This window comes from Neoarius graeffei, assembly GCF_027579695.1.
Source record: "Neoarius graeffei isolate fNeoGra1 chromosome 18 unlocalized genomic scaffold, fNeoGra1.pri SUPER_18_unloc_1, whole genome shotgun sequence".
NCBI lineage: Eukaryota > Metazoa > Chordata > Actinopteri > Siluriformes > Ariidae > Neoarius > Neoarius graeffei.
Window position 1 is genome coordinate 979,096 of NW_026869982.1, and position 12,133 is coordinate 991,228.

The window sequence follows — 12,133 nt, forward strand, 5'->3', positions numbered from 1 at the left end:
AAGGAAAATTCTTGCCTTGCGAGCAGAAGGAAAATTCAAACAGATTTCTGCAAGAAGACAAAATAAAATGCTTACAGTACCTGGTATTCCTAGGCAGTCTCCCACTCAAGTACTAACCAGGCCCAACTCTGTTTAGCTTCTGAGATCAGACGGGATCAGGCGTTCTCAGAGTGGTTTGGCCGTAAGCAACAGCTTGTTGGAAATGTGCCGTTTTTCTTGCCTTGCGATCAGAAGGAAAATTCTTGCCTTGCGACCAGAAGGAAAATTCAAACAGATTTCTGCAAGAAGACAAAATAAAATGCTTACAGTACCTGGTATTCCTAGGCAGTCTCACACTCAAGTACTAACCAGGCCCAACTCTGTTTAGCTTCTCAGATCAGACAGGATCAGGCATTGTCAGAGTGGTTTGGACGTAAACAACAGTCTGGAAATGTGTGCCTTGCCTTGCCTTGCCTTGCGCCCAGAAGGAAAATTCTTGCCTTGCGAGCAGAAGGAAAATTCAAACAGATTTCTGCAAGAAGACAAAATAAAATGCTTACAGTACCTGGTATTCCTAGGCAGTCTCCCACTCAAGTACTAACCAGGCAAAACTCTGTTTAGCTTCTGAAATCAGACGGGATCAGGCATTGTCAGAGTGGTTTGGCCGTGAGCAACAGTTTGCTGGAAATGTGCCGTTTTTCTTGCCTTGCCTTGCCTTGCGCCCAGAAGGAAAATTATTGCCTTGCGAGCAGAAGGAAAATTCAAACAGATTTCTGCAAGAAGACAAAATAAAATGCTTACAGTACCTGGTATTCCTAGGCAGTCTCCCACTCAAGTACTAACCAGGCCCAACTCTGTTTAGCTTCTGAGATCAGACGGGATCAGGCGTTGTCAGAGTGGTTTGGCCGTAAGCAACAGCTTGTTGGAAATGTGCCGTTTTTCTTGCCTTGCGATCAGAAGGAAAATTCTTGCCTTGCGACCAGAAGGAAAATTCAAACAGATTTCTGCAAGAAGACAAAATAAAATGCTTACAGTACCTGGTATTCCTAGGCAGTCTCACACTCAAGTACTAACCAGGCCCAACTCTGTTTAGCTTCTCAGATCAGACAGGATCAGGCATTGTCAGAGTGGTTTGGACGTAAACAACAGTCTGGAAATGTGTGCCTTGCCTTGCCTTGCCTTGCCTTGCGCCCAGAAGGAAAATTCTTGCCTTGCGAGCAGAAGGAAAATTCAAACAGATTTCTGCAAGAAGACAAAATAAAATGCTTACAGTACCTGGTATTCCTAGGCAGTCTCCCACTCAAGTACTAACCAGGCCCAACTCTGTTTAGCTTCTGAAATCAGACGGGATCAGGCATTGTCAGAGTGGTTTGGCCGTGAGCAACAGTTTGCTGGAAATGTGCCGTTTTTCTTGCCTTGCCTTGCCTTGCCTTGCACCCAGAAGGAAAATTATTGCCTTGCGAGCAGAAGGAAAATTCAAACAGATTTCTGCAAGAAGACAAAATAAAATGCTTACAGTACCTGGTATTCCTAGGCAGTCTCCCACTCAAGTACTAACCAGGCCCAACTCTGTTTAGCTTCTGAGATCAGACGGGATCAGGCGTTGTCAGAGTGGTTTGGCCGTAAGCAACAGCTTGTTGGAAATGTGCCGTTTTTCTTGCCTTGCGATCAGAAGGAAAATTCTTGCCTTGCGACCAGAAGGAAAATTCAAACAGATTTCTGCAAGAAGACAAAATAAAATGCTTACAGTACCTGGTATTCCTAGGCAGTCTCACACTCAAGTACTAACCAGGCCCAACTCTGTTTAGCTTCTCAGATCAGACAGGATCAGGCATTGTCAGAGTGGTTTGGACGTAAACAACAGTCTGGAAATGTGTGCCTTGCCTTGCCTTGCCTTGCCTTGCCTTGCGCCCAGAAGGAAAATTCTTGCCTTGCGAGCAGAAGGAAAATTCAAACAGATTTCTGCAAGAAGACAAAATAAAATGCTTACAGTACCTGGTATTCCTAGGCAGTCTCCCACTCAAGTACTAACCAGGCCCAACTCTGTTTAGCTTCTGAAATCAGACGGGATCAGGCATTGTCAGAGTGGTTTGGCCGTGAGCAGCAGTTTGCTGGAAATGTGCCGTTTTTCTTGCCTTGCCTTGCCTTGCGCCCAGAAGGAAAATTATTGCCTTGCGAGCAGAAGGAAAATTCAAACAGATTTCTGCAAGAAGACAAAATAAAATGCTTACAGTACCTGGTATTCCTAGGCAGTCTCCCACTCAAGTACTAACCAGGCCCAACTCTGTTTAGCTTCTGAGATCAGACGGGATCAGGCGTTGTCAGAGTGGTTTGGCCGTAAGCAACAGCTTGTTGGAAATGTGCCGTTTTTCTTGCCTTGCGATCAGAAGGAAAATTCTTGCCTTGCGACCAGAAGGAAAATTCAAACAGATTTCTGCAAGAAGACAAAATAAAATGCTTACAGTACCTGGTATTCCTAGGCAGTCTCACACTCAAGTACTAACCAGGCCCAACTCTGTTTAGCTTCTCAGATCAGACAGGATCAGGCATTGTCAGAGTGGTTTGGACGTAAACAACAGTCTGGAAATGTGTGCCTTGCCTTGCCTTGCCTTGCCTTGCGCCCAGAAGGAAAATTCTTGCCTTGCGAGCAGAAGGAAAATTCAAACAGATTTCTGCAAGAAGACAAAATAAAATGCTTACAGTACCTGGTATTCCTAGGCAGTCTCCCACTCAAGTACTAACCAGGCCCAACTCTGTTTAGCTTCTGAGATCAGACGGGATCAGGCGTTCTCAGAGTGGTTTGGCCGTAAGCAACAGCTTGTTGGAAATGTGCCGTTTTTCTTGCCTTGCGATCAGAAGGAAAATTCTTGCCTTGCGACCAGAAGGAAAATTCAAACAGATTTCTGCAAGAAGACAAAATAAAATGCTTACAGTACCTGGTATTCCTAGGCAGTCTCACACTCAAGTACTAACCAGGCCCAACTCTGTTTAGCTTCTCAGATCAGACAGGATCAGGCATTGTCAGAGTGGTTTGGACGTAAACAACAGTCTGGAAATGTGTGCCTTGCCTTGCCTTGCCTTGCGCCCAGAAGGAAAATTCTTGCCTTGCGAGCAGAAGGAAAATTCAAACAGATTTCTGCAAGAAGACAAAATAAAATGCTTACAGTACCTGGTATTCCTAGGCAGTCTCCCACTCAAGTACTAACCAGGCAAAACTCTGTTTAGCTTCTGAAATCAGACGGGATCAGGCATTGTCAGAGTGGTTTGGCCGTGAGCAACAGTTTGCTGGAAATGTGCCGTTTTTCTTGCCTTGCCTTGCCTTGCGCCCAGAAGGAAAATTATTGCCTTGCGAGCAGAAGGAAAATTCAAACAGATTTCTGCAAGAAGACAAAATAAAATGCTTACAGTACCTGGTATTCCTAGGCAGTCTCCCACTCAAGTACTAACCAGGCCCAACTCTGTTTAGCTTCTGAGATCAGACGGGATCAGGCGTTGTCAGAGTGGTTTGGCCGTAAGCAACAGCTTGTTGGAAATGTGCCGTTTTTCTTGCCTTGCGATCAGAAGGAAAATTCTTGCCTTGCGACCAGAAGGAAAATTCAAACAGATTTCTGCAAGAAGACAAAATAAAATGCTTACAGTACCTGGTATTCCTAGGCAGTCTCACACTCAAGTACTAACCAGGCCCAACTCTGTTTAGCTTCTCAGATCAGACAGGATCAGGCATTGTCAGAGTGGTTTGGACGTAAACAACAGTCTGGAAATGTGTGCCTTGCCTTGCCTTGCCTTGCCTTGCGCCCAGAAGGAAAATTCTTGCCTTGCGAGCAGAAGGAAAATTCAAACAGATTTCTGCAAGAAGACAAAATAAAATGCTTACAGTACCTGGTATTCCTAGGCAGTCTCCCACTCAAGTACTAACCAGGCCCAACTCTGTTTAGCTTCTGAAATCAGACGGGATCAGGCATTGTCAGAGTGGTTTGGCCGTGAGCAACAGTTTGCTGGAAATGTGCCGTTTTTCTTGCCTTGCCTTGCCTTGCACCCAGAAGGAAAATTATTGCCTTGCGAGCAGAAGGAAAATTCAAACAGATTTCTGCAAGAAGACAAAATAAAATGCTTACAGTACCTGGTATTCCTAGGCAGTCTCCCACTCAAGTACTAACCAGGCCCAACTCTGTTTAGCTTCTGAGATCAGACGGGATCAGGCGTTGTCAGAGTGGTTTGGCCGTAAGCAACAGCTTGTTGGAAATGTGCCGTTTTTCTTGCCTTGCGATCAGAAGGAAAATTCTTGCCTTGCGACCAGAAGGAAAATTCAAACAGATTTCTGCAAGAAGACAAAATAAAATGCTTACAGTACCTGGTATTCCTAGGCAGTCTCACACTCAAGTACTAACCAGGCCCAACTCTGTTTAGCTTCTCAGATCAGACAGGATCAGGCATTGTCAGAGTGGTTTGGACGTAAACAACAGTCTGGAAATGTGTGCCTTGCCTTGCCTTGCCTTGCCTTGCCTTGCGCCCAGAAGGAAAATTCTTGCCTTGCGAGCAGAAGGAAAATTCAAACAGATTTCTGCAAGAAGACAAAATAAAATGCTTACAGTACCTGGTATTCCTAGGCAGTCTCCCACTCAAGTACTAACCAGGCCCAACTCTGTTTAGCTTCTGAAATCAGACGGGATCAGGCATTGTCAGAGTGGTTTGGCCGTGAGCAACAGTTTGCTGGAAATGTGCCGTTTTTCTTGCCTTGCCTTGCCTTGCGCCCAGAAGGAAAATTATTGCCTTGCTAGCAGAAGGAAAATTCAAACAGATTTCTGCAAGAAGACAAAATAAAATGCTTACAGTACCTGGTATTCCTAGGCAGTCTCCCACTCAAGTACTAACCAGGCCCAACTCTGTTTAGCTTCTGAGATCAGACGGGATCAGGCGTTGTCAGAGTGGTTTGGCCGTAAGCAATAGCTTGTTGGAAATGTGCCGTTTTTCTTGCCTTGCGATCAGAAGGAAAATTCTTGCCTTGCGACCAGAAGGAAAATTCAAACAGATTTCTGCAAGAAGACAAAATAAAATGCTTACAGTACCTGGTATTCCTAGGCAGTCTCACACTCAAGTACTAACCAGGCCCAACTCTGTTTAGCTTCTCAGATCAGACAGGATCAGGCATTGTCAGAGTGGTTTGGACGTAAACAACAGTCTGGAAATGTGTGCCTTGCCTTGCCTTGCCTTGCCTTGCCTTGCCTTGCCTTGCCTTGCCTTGCCTTGCCTTGCGCCCAGAAGGAAAATTCTTGCCTTGCGACCAGAAGGAAAATTCAAACAGATTTCTGCAAGAAGACAAAATAAAATGCTTACAGTACCTGGTATTCCTAGGCAGTCTCACACTCAAGTACTAACCAGGCCCAACTCTGTTTAGCTTCTCAGATCAGACAGGATCAGGCATTGTCAGAGTGGTTTGGACGTAAACAACAGTCTGGAAATGTGTGCCTTGCCTTGCCTTGCCTTGCGCCCAGAAGGAAAATTCTTGCCTTGCGAGCAGAAGGAAAATTCAAACAGATTTCTGCAAGAAGACAAAATAAAATGCTTACAGTACCTGGTATTCCTAGGCAGTCTCCCACTCAAGTACTAACCAGGCCCAACTCTGTTTAGCTTCTGAGATCAGACAGGATCAGGCGTTGTCAGAGTGGTTTGGCCGTAAGCAACAGCTTGTTGGAAATGTGCCGTTTTTCTTGCCTTGCGATCAGAAGGAAAATTCTTGCCTTGCGACCAGAAGGAAAATTCAAACAGATTTCTGCAAGAAGACAAAATAAAATGCTTACAGTACCTGGTATTCCTAGGCAGTCTCACACTCAAGTACTAACCAGGCCCAACTCTGTTTAGCTTCTCAGATCAGACAGGATCAGGCATTGTCAGAGTGGTTTGGACGTAAACAACAGTCTGGAAATGTGTGCCTTGCCTTGCCTTGCCTTGCCTTGCCTTGCGCCCAGAAGGAAAATTCTTGCCTTGCGAGCAGAAGGAAAATTCAAACAGATTTCTGCAAGAAGACAAAATAAAATGCTTACAGTACCTGGTATTCCTAGGCAGTCTCCCACTCAAGTACTAACCAGGCCCAACTCTGTTTAGCTTCTGAAATCAGACGGTATCAGGCATTGTCAGAGTGGTTTGGCCGTGAGCAACAGTTTGCTGGAAATGTGCCGTTTTTCTTGCCTTGCCTTGCCTTGCGCCCAGAAGGAAAATTATTGCCTTGCTAGCAGAAGGAAAATTCAAACAGATTTCTGCAAGAAGACAAAATAAAATGCTTACAGTACCTGGTATTCCTAGGCAGTCTCCCACTCAAGTACTAACCAGGCCCAACTCTGTTTAGCTTCTGAGATCAGACGGGATCAGGCGTTGTCAGAGTGGTTTGGCCGTAAGCAACAGCTTGTTGGAAATGTGCCGTTTTTCTTGCCTTGCGATCAGAAGGAAAATTCTTGCCTTGCGACCAGAAGGAAAATTCAAACAGATTTCTGCAAGAAGACAAAATAAAATGCTTACAGTACCTGGTATTCCTAGGCAGTCTCACACTCAAGTACTAACCAGGCCCAACTCTGTTTAGCTTCTCAGATCAGACAGGATCAGGCATTGTCAGAGTGGTTTGGACGTAAACAACAGTCTGGAAATGTGTGCCTTGCCTTGCCTTGCCTTGCCTTGCCTTGCCTTGCGCCCAGAAGGAAAATTCTTGCCTTGCGAGCAGAAGGAAAATTCAAACAGATTTCTGCAAGAAGACAAAATAAAATGCTTACAGTACCTGGTATTCCTAGGCAGTCTCACACTCAAGTACTAACCAGGCCCAACTCTGTTTAGCTTCTCAGATCAGACAGGATCAGGCATTGTCAGAGTGGTTTGGACGTAAACAACAGTCTGGAAATGTGTGCCTTGCCTTGCCTTGCCTTGCCTTGCGCCCAGAAGGAAAATTCTTGCCTTGCGAGCAGAAGGAAAATTCAAACAGATTTCTGCAAGAAGACAAAATAAAATGCTTACAGTACCTGGTATTCCTAGGCAGTCTCCCACTCAAGTACTAACCAGGCCCAACTCTGTTTAGCTTCTGAAATCAGACGGGATCAGGCATTGTCAGAGTGGTTTGGCCGTGAGCAACAGTTTGCTGGAAATGTGCCGTTTTTCTTGCCTTGCCTTGCCTTGCGCCCAGAAGGAAAATTATTGCCTTGCGAGCAGAAGGAAAATTCAAACAGATTTCTGCAAGAAGACAAAATAAAATGCTTACAGTACCTGGTATTCCTAGGCAGTCTCCCACTCAAGTACTAACCAGGCCCAACTCTGTTTAGCTTCTGAGATCAGACGGGATCAGGCGTTGTCAGAGTGGTTTGGCCGTAAGCAACAGCTTGTTGGAAATGTGCCGTTTTTCTTGCCTTGCGATCAGAAGGAAAATTCTTGCCTTGCGACCAGAAGGAAAATTCAAACAGATTTCTGCAAGAAGACAAAATAAAATGCTTACAGTACCTGGTATTCCTAGGCAGTCTCACACTCAAGTACTAACCAGGCCCAACTCTGTTTAGCTTCTCAGATCAGACAGGATCAGGCATTGTCAGAGTGGTTTGGACGTAAACAGCAGTCTGGAAATGTGTGCCTTGCCTTGCCTTGCCTTGCCTTGCGCCCAGAAGGAAAATTCTTGCCTTGCGAGCAGAAGGAAAATTCAAACAGATTTCTGCAAGAAGACAAAATAAAATGCTTACAGTACCTGGTATTCCTAGGCAGTCTCCCACTCAAGTACTAACCAGGCCCAACTCTGTTTAGCTTCTGAAATCAGACGGGATCAGGCATTGTCAGAGTGGTTTGGCCGTGAGCAACAGTTTGCTGGAAATGTGCCGTTTTTCTTGCCTTGCCTTGCCTTGCGCCCAGAAGGAAAATTATTGCCTTGCGAGCAGAAGGAAAATTCAAACAGATTTCTGCAAGAAGACAAAATAAAATGCTTACAGTACCTGGTATTCCTAGGCAGTCTCCCACTCAAGTACTAACCAGGCCCAACTCTGTTTAGCTTCTGAGATCAGACGGGATCAGGCGTTGTCAGAGTGGTTTGGCCGTAAGCAACAGCTTGTTGGAAATGTGCCGTTTTTCTTGCCTTGCGATCAGAAGGAAAATTCTTGCCTTGCGACCAGAAGGAAAATTCAAACAGATTTCTGCAAGAAGACAAAATAAAATGCTTACAGTACCTGGTATTCCTAGGCAGTCTCACACTCAAGTACTAACCAGGCCCAACTCTGTTTAGCTTCTCAGATCAGACAGGATCAGGCATTGTCAGAGTGGTTTGGACGTAAACAACAGTCTGGAAATGTGTGCCTTGCCTTGCCTTGCCTTGCCTTGCCTTGCGCCCAGAAGGAAAATTCTTGCCTTGCGAGCAGAAGGAAAATTCAAACAGATTTCTGCAAGAAGACAAAATAAAATGCTTACAGTACCTGGTATTCCTAGGCAGTCTCCCACTCAAGTACTAACCAGGCCCAACTCTGTTTAGCTTCTGAGATCAGACGGGATCAGGCGTTGTCAGAGTGGTTTGGCCGTAAGCAACAGCTTGTTGGAAATGTGCCGTTTTTCTTGCCTTGCGATCAGAAGGAAAATTCTTGCCTTGCGACCAGAAGGAAAATTCAAACAGATTTCTGCAAGAAGACAAAATAAAATGCTTACAGTACCTGGTATTCCTAGGCAGTCTCCCACTCAAGTACTAACCAGGCCCAACTCTGTTTAGCTTCTGAGATCAGACGGGATCAGGCGTTGTCAGAGTGGTTTGGCCGTAAGCAGCAGCTTGTTGGAAATGTGCCGTTTTTCTTGCCTTGCGATCAGAAGGAAAATTCTTGCCTTGCGACCAGAAGGAAAATTCAAACAGATTTCTGCAAGAAGACAAAATAAAATGCTTACAGTACCTGGTATTCCTAGGCAGTCTCACACTCAAGTACTAACCAGGCCCAACTCTGTTTAGCTTCTCAGATCAGACAGGATCAGGCATTGTCAGAGTGGTTTGGACGTAAACAACAGTCTGGAAATGTGTGCCTTGCCTTGCCTTGCCTTGCCTTGCCTTGCGCCCAGAAGGAAAATTCTTGCCTTGCGAGCAGAAGGAAAATTCAAACAGATTTCTGCAAGAAGACAAAATAAAATGCTTACAGTACCTGGTATTCCTAGGCAGTCTCCCACTCAAGTACTAACCAGGCCCAACTCTGTTTAGCTTCTGAGATCAGACGGGATCAGGCGTTGTCAGAGTGGTTTGGCCGTAAGCAACAGCTTGTTGGAAATGTGCCGTTTTTCTTGCCTTGCGATCAGAAGGAAAATTCTTGCCTTGCGACCAGAAGGAAAATTCAAACAGATTTCTGCAAGAAGACAAAATAAAATGCTTACAGTACCTGGTATTCCTAGGCAGTCTCCCACTCAAGTACTAACCAGGCCCAACTCTGTTTAGCTTCTGAGATCAGACGGGATCAGGCGTTGTCAGAGTGGTTTGGCCGTAAGCAACAGCTTGTTGGAAATGTGCCGTTTTTCTTGCCTTGCGATCAGAAGGAAAATTCTTGCCTTGCGACCAGAAGGAAAATTCAAACAGATTTCTGCAAGAAGACAAAATAAAATGCTTACAGTACCTGGTATTCCTAGGCAGTCTCACACTCAAGTACTAACCAGGCCCAACTCTGTTTAGCTTCTCAGATCAGACAGGATCAGGCATTGTCAGAGTGGTTTGGACGTAAACAACAGTCTGGAAATGTGTGCCTTGCCTTGCCTTGCCTTGCCTTGCCTTGCCTTGCCTTGCCTTGCACCCAGAAGGAAAATTCTTGCCTTGCGAGCAGAAGGAAAATTCAAACAGATTTCTGCAAGAAGACAAAATAAAATGCTTACAGTACCTGGTATTCCTAGGCAGTCTCCCACTCAAGTACTAACCAGGCCCAACTCTGTTTAGCTTCTGAGATCAGACGGGATCAGGCGTTGTCAGAGTGGTTTGGCCGTAAGCAACAGCTTGTTGGAAATGTGCCGTTTTTCTTGCCTTGCGATCAGAAGGAAAATTCTTGCCTTGCGACCAGAAGGAAAATTCAAACAGATTTCTGCAAGAAGACAAAATAAAATGCTTACAGTACCTGGTATTCCTAGGCAGTCTCCCACTCAAGTACTAACCAGGCCCAACTCTGTTTAGCTTCTGAGATCAGATGGGATCAGGCGTTGTCAGAGTGGTTTGGACGTAAACAACAGTCTGGAAATGTGTGCCTTGCCTTGCCTTGCCTTGCCTTGCCTTGCGCCCAGAAGGAAAATTCTTGCCTTGCGAGCAGAAGGAAAATTCAAACAGATTTCTGCAAGAAGACAAAATAAAATGCTTACAGTACCTGGTATTCCTAGGCAGTCTCCCACTCAAGTACTAACCAGGCCCAACTCTGTTTAGCTTCTGAGATCAGACGGGATCAGGCGTTGTCAGAGTGGTTTGGCCGTAAGCAACAGCTTGTTGGAAATGTGCCGTTTTTCTTGCCTTGCGATCAGAAGGAAAATTCTTGCCTTGCGACCAGAAGGAAAATTCAAACAGATTTCTGCAAGAAGACAAAATAAAATGCTTACAGTACCTGGTATTCCTAGGCAGTCTCACACTCAAGTACTAACCAGGCCCAACTCTGTTTAGCTTCTCAGATCAGACAGGATCAGGCATTGTCAGAGTGGTTTGGACGTAAACAACAGTCTGGAAATGTGTGCCTTGCCTTGCCTTGCCTTGCCTTGCCTTGCCTTGCCTTGCCTTGCCTTGCCTTGCCTTGCCTTGCGCCCAGAAGGAAAATTCTTGCCTTGCGAGCAGAAGGAAAATTCAAACAGATTTCTGCAAGAAGACAAAATAAAATGCTTACAGTACCTGGTATTCCTAGGCAGTCTCACACTCAAGTACTAACCAGGCCCAACTCTGTTTAGCTTCTCAGATCAGACAGGATCAGGCATTGTCAGAGTGGTTTGGACGTAAACAACAGTCTGGAAATGTGTGCCTTGCCTTGCCTTGCCTTGCCTTGCGCCCAGAAGGAAAATTCTTGCCTTGCGAGCAGAAGGAAAATTCAAACAGATTTCTGCAAGAAGACAAAATAAAATGCTTACAGTACCTGGTATTCCTAGGCAGTCTCCCACTCAAGTACTAACCAGGCCCAACTCTGTTTAGCTTCTGAAATCAGACGGGATCAGGCATTGTCAGAGTGGTTTGGCCGTGAGCAACAGTTTGCTGGAAATGTGCCGTTTTTCTTGCCTTGCCTTGCCTTGCACCCAGAAGGAAAATTATTGCCTTGCGAGCAGAAGGAAAATTCAAACAGATTTCTGCAAGAAGACAAAATAAAATGCTTACAGTACCTGGTATTCCTAGGCAGTCTCCCACTCAAGTACTAACCAGGCCCAACTCTGTTTAGCTTCTGAGATCAGACGGGATCAGGCGTTGTCAGAGTGGTTTGGCCGTAAGCAACAGCTTGTTGGAAATGTGCCGTTTTTCTTGCCTTGCGATCAGAAGGAAAATTCTTGCCTTGCGACCAGAAGGAAAATTCAAACAGATTTCTGCAAGAAGACAAAATAAAATGCTTACAGTACCTGGTATTCCTAGGCAGTCTCACACTCAAGTACTAACCAGGCCCAACTCTGTTTAGCTTCTCAGATCAGACAGGATCAGGCATTGTCAGAGTGGTTTGGACGTAAACAGCAGTCTGGAAATGTGTGCCTTGCCTTGCCTTGCCTTGCCTTGCGCCCAGAAGGAAAATTCTTGCCTTGCGAGCAGAAGGAAAATTCAAACAGATTTCTGCAAGAAGACAAAATAAAATGCTTACAGTACCTGGTATTCCTAGGCAGTCTCCCACTCAAGTACTAACCAGGCCCAACTCTGTTTAGCTTCTGAAATCAGACGGGATCAGGCATTGTCAGAGTGGTTTGGCCGTGAGCAACAGTTTGCTGGAAATGTGCCGTTTTTCTTGCCTTGCCTTGCCTTGCGCCCAGAAGGAAAATTATTGCCTTGCGAGCAGAAGGAAAATTCAAACAGATTTCTGCAAGAAGACAAAATAAAATGCTTACAGTACCTGGTATTCCTAGGCAGTCTCCCACTCAAGTACTAACCAGGCCCAACTCTGTTTAGCTTCTGAGATCAGACGGGATCAGGCGTTGTCAGAGTGGTTTGGCCGTAAGCAACAGCTTGTTGGAAATGTGC

General features: G+C 45.4%; 20 non-coding genes and 31 pseudogenes across 20 annotated transcripts; all 51 read right to left on the bottom strand.

Annotated features, from left to right (window-relative positions):
- Nucleotides 1–68: 68 nt before the first annotated feature.
- Nucleotides 69–187, bottom strand: LOC132876800 (5S ribosomal RNA). The gene has a single exon (XR_009652502.1). It is a non-coding gene; the product is annotated as a 5S ribosomal RNA (ribosomal RNA).
- Nucleotides 188–299: 112 nt separating this feature from the next.
- LOC132880833 (5S ribosomal RNA) lies at nt 300–418 on the bottom strand (annotated as a pseudogene).
- Nucleotides 419–532: 114 nt separating this feature from the next.
- On the bottom strand, nt 533–651 carry LOC132879961 (5S ribosomal RNA; annotated as a pseudogene).
- A 122-nt stretch (nt 652–773) lies between these two features.
- On the bottom strand, nt 774–892 carry LOC132876410 (5S ribosomal RNA). The gene has a single exon (XR_009652129.1). It is a non-coding gene; the product is annotated as a 5S ribosomal RNA (ribosomal RNA).
- A 112-nt stretch (nt 893–1,004) lies between these two features.
- On the bottom strand, nt 1,005–1,123 carry LOC132880834 (5S ribosomal RNA; annotated as a pseudogene).
- Nucleotides 1,124–1,242: 119 nt separating this feature from the next.
- LOC132879294 (5S ribosomal RNA) lies at nt 1,243–1,361 on the bottom strand (annotated as a pseudogene).
- Nucleotides 1,362–1,488: 127 nt separating this feature from the next.
- LOC132876411 (5S ribosomal RNA) lies at nt 1,489–1,607 on the bottom strand. The gene has a single exon (XR_009652130.1). It is a non-coding gene; the product is annotated as a 5S ribosomal RNA (ribosomal RNA).
- A 112-nt stretch (nt 1,608–1,719) lies between these two features.
- LOC132880835 (5S ribosomal RNA) lies at nt 1,720–1,838 on the bottom strand (annotated as a pseudogene).
- A 124-nt stretch (nt 1,839–1,962) lies between these two features.
- On the bottom strand, nt 1,963–2,081 carry LOC132879295 (5S ribosomal RNA; annotated as a pseudogene).
- Nucleotides 2,082–2,203: 122 nt separating this feature from the next.
- Nucleotides 2,204–2,322, bottom strand: LOC132876413 (5S ribosomal RNA). The gene has a single exon (XR_009652132.1). It is a non-coding gene; the product is annotated as a 5S ribosomal RNA (ribosomal RNA).
- Nucleotides 2,323–2,434: 112 nt separating this feature from the next.
- Nucleotides 2,435–2,553, bottom strand: LOC132880837 (5S ribosomal RNA; annotated as a pseudogene).
- Nucleotides 2,554–2,672: 119 nt separating this feature from the next.
- Nucleotides 2,673–2,791, bottom strand: LOC132876801 (5S ribosomal RNA). Its single transcript, XR_009652503.1, has one exon. It is a non-coding gene; the product is annotated as a 5S ribosomal RNA (ribosomal RNA).
- Nucleotides 2,792–2,903: 112 nt separating this feature from the next.
- On the bottom strand, nt 2,904–3,022 carry LOC132880838 (5S ribosomal RNA; annotated as a pseudogene).
- A 114-nt stretch (nt 3,023–3,136) lies between these two features.
- Nucleotides 3,137–3,255, bottom strand: LOC132880063 (5S ribosomal RNA; annotated as a pseudogene).
- Nucleotides 3,256–3,377: 122 nt separating this feature from the next.
- On the bottom strand, nt 3,378–3,496 carry LOC132876414 (5S ribosomal RNA). The gene has a single exon (XR_009652133.1). It is a non-coding gene; the product is annotated as a 5S ribosomal RNA (ribosomal RNA).
- Nucleotides 3,497–3,608: 112 nt separating this feature from the next.
- Nucleotides 3,609–3,727, bottom strand: LOC132880839 (5S ribosomal RNA; annotated as a pseudogene).
- A 119-nt stretch (nt 3,728–3,846) lies between these two features.
- On the bottom strand, nt 3,847–3,965 carry LOC132879296 (5S ribosomal RNA; annotated as a pseudogene).
- A 122-nt stretch (nt 3,966–4,087) lies between these two features.
- Nucleotides 4,088–4,206, bottom strand: LOC132876415 (5S ribosomal RNA). Its single transcript, XR_009652134.1, has one exon. It is a non-coding gene; the product is annotated as a 5S ribosomal RNA (ribosomal RNA).
- Nucleotides 4,207–4,318: 112 nt separating this feature from the next.
- Nucleotides 4,319–4,437, bottom strand: LOC132880840 (5S ribosomal RNA; annotated as a pseudogene).
- Nucleotides 4,438–4,561: 124 nt separating this feature from the next.
- On the bottom strand, nt 4,562–4,680 carry LOC132879297 (5S ribosomal RNA; annotated as a pseudogene).
- A 122-nt stretch (nt 4,681–4,802) lies between these two features.
- Nucleotides 4,803–4,921, bottom strand: LOC132876416 (5S ribosomal RNA). Its single transcript, XR_009652135.1, has one exon. It is a non-coding gene; the product is annotated as a 5S ribosomal RNA (ribosomal RNA).
- Nucleotides 4,922–5,033: 112 nt separating this feature from the next.
- LOC132880841 (5S ribosomal RNA) lies at nt 5,034–5,152 on the bottom strand (annotated as a pseudogene).
- Nucleotides 5,153–5,306: 154 nt separating this feature from the next.
- LOC132880842 (5S ribosomal RNA) lies at nt 5,307–5,425 on the bottom strand (annotated as a pseudogene).
- A 114-nt stretch (nt 5,426–5,539) lies between these two features.
- On the bottom strand, nt 5,540–5,658 carry LOC132878014 (5S ribosomal RNA). Its single transcript, XR_009653669.1, has one exon. It is a non-coding gene; the product is annotated as a 5S ribosomal RNA (ribosomal RNA).
- Nucleotides 5,659–5,770: 112 nt separating this feature from the next.
- On the bottom strand, nt 5,771–5,889 carry LOC132880843 (5S ribosomal RNA; annotated as a pseudogene).
- A 124-nt stretch (nt 5,890–6,013) lies between these two features.
- LOC132879644 (5S ribosomal RNA) lies at nt 6,014–6,132 on the bottom strand (annotated as a pseudogene).
- Nucleotides 6,133–6,254: 122 nt separating this feature from the next.
- LOC132876418 (5S ribosomal RNA) lies at nt 6,255–6,373 on the bottom strand. The gene has a single exon (XR_009652136.1). It is a non-coding gene; the product is annotated as a 5S ribosomal RNA (ribosomal RNA).
- Nucleotides 6,374–6,485: 112 nt separating this feature from the next.
- On the bottom strand, nt 6,486–6,604 carry LOC132880844 (5S ribosomal RNA; annotated as a pseudogene).
- A 129-nt stretch (nt 6,605–6,733) lies between these two features.
- Nucleotides 6,734–6,852, bottom strand: LOC132880845 (5S ribosomal RNA; annotated as a pseudogene).
- A 119-nt stretch (nt 6,853–6,971) lies between these two features.
- On the bottom strand, nt 6,972–7,090 carry LOC132879299 (5S ribosomal RNA; annotated as a pseudogene).
- Nucleotides 7,091–7,212: 122 nt separating this feature from the next.
- On the bottom strand, nt 7,213–7,331 carry LOC132876419 (5S ribosomal RNA). The gene has a single exon (XR_009652137.1). It is a non-coding gene; the product is annotated as a 5S ribosomal RNA (ribosomal RNA).
- A 112-nt stretch (nt 7,332–7,443) lies between these two features.
- On the bottom strand, nt 7,444–7,562 carry LOC132880846 (5S ribosomal RNA; annotated as a pseudogene).
- A 119-nt stretch (nt 7,563–7,681) lies between these two features.
- Nucleotides 7,682–7,800, bottom strand: LOC132879300 (5S ribosomal RNA; annotated as a pseudogene).
- Nucleotides 7,801–7,922: 122 nt separating this feature from the next.
- Nucleotides 7,923–8,041, bottom strand: LOC132876420 (5S ribosomal RNA). Its single transcript, XR_009652138.1, has one exon. It is a non-coding gene; the product is annotated as a 5S ribosomal RNA (ribosomal RNA).
- A 112-nt stretch (nt 8,042–8,153) lies between these two features.
- On the bottom strand, nt 8,154–8,272 carry LOC132880848 (5S ribosomal RNA; annotated as a pseudogene).
- Nucleotides 8,273–8,396: 124 nt separating this feature from the next.
- On the bottom strand, nt 8,397–8,515 carry LOC132876421 (5S ribosomal RNA). The gene has a single exon (XR_009652139.1). It is a non-coding gene; the product is annotated as a 5S ribosomal RNA (ribosomal RNA).
- Nucleotides 8,516–8,627: 112 nt separating this feature from the next.
- Nucleotides 8,628–8,746, bottom strand: LOC132876422 (5S ribosomal RNA). Its single transcript, XR_009652140.1, has one exon. It is a non-coding gene; the product is annotated as a 5S ribosomal RNA (ribosomal RNA).
- Nucleotides 8,747–8,858: 112 nt separating this feature from the next.
- Nucleotides 8,859–8,977, bottom strand: LOC132880849 (5S ribosomal RNA; annotated as a pseudogene).
- Nucleotides 8,978–9,101: 124 nt separating this feature from the next.
- LOC132876423 (5S ribosomal RNA) lies at nt 9,102–9,220 on the bottom strand. Its single transcript, XR_009652141.1, has one exon. It is a non-coding gene; the product is annotated as a 5S ribosomal RNA (ribosomal RNA).
- A 112-nt stretch (nt 9,221–9,332) lies between these two features.
- Nucleotides 9,333–9,451, bottom strand: LOC132876425 (5S ribosomal RNA). The gene has a single exon (XR_009652143.1). It is a non-coding gene; the product is annotated as a 5S ribosomal RNA (ribosomal RNA).
- Nucleotides 9,452–9,563: 112 nt separating this feature from the next.
- LOC132880850 (5S ribosomal RNA) lies at nt 9,564–9,682 on the bottom strand (annotated as a pseudogene).
- Nucleotides 9,683–9,821: 139 nt separating this feature from the next.
- Nucleotides 9,822–9,940, bottom strand: LOC132876426 (5S ribosomal RNA). Its single transcript, XR_009652144.1, has one exon. It is a non-coding gene; the product is annotated as a 5S ribosomal RNA (ribosomal RNA).
- A 112-nt stretch (nt 9,941–10,052) lies between these two features.
- Nucleotides 10,053–10,171, bottom strand: LOC132878089 (5S ribosomal RNA; annotated as a pseudogene).
- A 124-nt stretch (nt 10,172–10,295) lies between these two features.
- LOC132876427 (5S ribosomal RNA) lies at nt 10,296–10,414 on the bottom strand. Its single transcript, XR_009652145.1, has one exon. It is a non-coding gene; the product is annotated as a 5S ribosomal RNA (ribosomal RNA).
- Nucleotides 10,415–10,526: 112 nt separating this feature from the next.
- LOC132880851 (5S ribosomal RNA) lies at nt 10,527–10,645 on the bottom strand (annotated as a pseudogene).
- A 159-nt stretch (nt 10,646–10,804) lies between these two features.
- LOC132880853 (5S ribosomal RNA) lies at nt 10,805–10,923 on the bottom strand (annotated as a pseudogene).
- Nucleotides 10,924–11,042: 119 nt separating this feature from the next.
- LOC132879301 (5S ribosomal RNA) lies at nt 11,043–11,161 on the bottom strand (annotated as a pseudogene).
- Nucleotides 11,162–11,283: 122 nt separating this feature from the next.
- On the bottom strand, nt 11,284–11,402 carry LOC132876428 (5S ribosomal RNA). The gene has a single exon (XR_009652146.1). It is a non-coding gene; the product is annotated as a 5S ribosomal RNA (ribosomal RNA).
- Nucleotides 11,403–11,514: 112 nt separating this feature from the next.
- On the bottom strand, nt 11,515–11,633 carry LOC132880854 (5S ribosomal RNA; annotated as a pseudogene).
- Nucleotides 11,634–11,752: 119 nt separating this feature from the next.
- LOC132879303 (5S ribosomal RNA) lies at nt 11,753–11,871 on the bottom strand (annotated as a pseudogene).
- A 122-nt stretch (nt 11,872–11,993) lies between these two features.
- On the bottom strand, nt 11,994–12,112 carry LOC132876429 (5S ribosomal RNA). Its single transcript, XR_009652147.1, has one exon. It is a non-coding gene; the product is annotated as a 5S ribosomal RNA (ribosomal RNA).
- Between the last annotated feature and the right edge of the window lie 21 nt (nt 12,113–12,133).